This window comes from Orycteropus afer, unplaced genomic scaffold, assembly GCF_000298275.1.
Source record: "Orycteropus afer afer isolate SDZICR_OR568_19922 unplaced genomic scaffold, OryAfe1.0 scaffold00047, whole genome shotgun sequence".
In the NCBI taxonomy this organism is placed as follows: Eukaryota; Metazoa; Chordata; class Mammalia; order Tubulidentata; family Orycteropodidae; genus Orycteropus; species Orycteropus afer.
Genome location: NW_006921634.1, coordinates 9,860,523 through 9,861,263, shown reverse-complemented (window position 1 = coordinate 9,861,263; position 741 = coordinate 9,860,523).

The following is a 741-nucleotide window of genomic DNA, read 5'->3' as shown; positions in this document are numbered from 1 at the left end:
GGGTTTGAACCGCCAGCCTTCTGGTTAGCAGTCAAGTTCTTTAGCCACTATGCTACCAGAGCTTATCTTAATTACTAGAAAAGGGCAAAGTACAATTAAATATTATTTATTGTCTCTTATTTCCAGAAGGAGTTAAGAAGATTTTTATAAATTGGTTTTACCCTGTGGGTGTTAATATGTATGTGAAGACTACAAAAATAATAGCAGTCACCTTCACACAGTGGGCGTCTTTCAAATGCGCGATGCTTTATTGAGTTTCTAACTCAAAGTATCCAACTGGTCCCCTGAAGCACATATCAAAACAAAGCATAAATCAGCAGATTCCCTGACTATACAGGTCTTAGCTCCCTAACTATTAATAGACATGGGAGTACAGTTCTACAGGGCATCTTGATTCTCTCGGCTTCCTTTAGCTCTCCAGAAGTTTTCATTTACCTTTTATTTTACCTTCCATCTCTGATTACAGAATACCAGTTTCTTCTTTTTATAATACTAAAGTGGTATCTTAGTTTCTTAGTGCTGTTGAACAGAAATACCATAAGTGGGTGGATTTAAAGAACAGAAATTCATTTTCTCCCAGTTCAGGAGGCTAGTGGTCCAAATTCAGGGCACCAGCTTCAGAAAACTCTTGCTCTGTCAACATCTGTAGCCTTGGCATTCCTCAGTTCCTTGGCCATCCTCATGTGGCATCTATTTTACCCCTATTTGTGCTTACATGTCTCTGTCTATGTTATTCTTTTT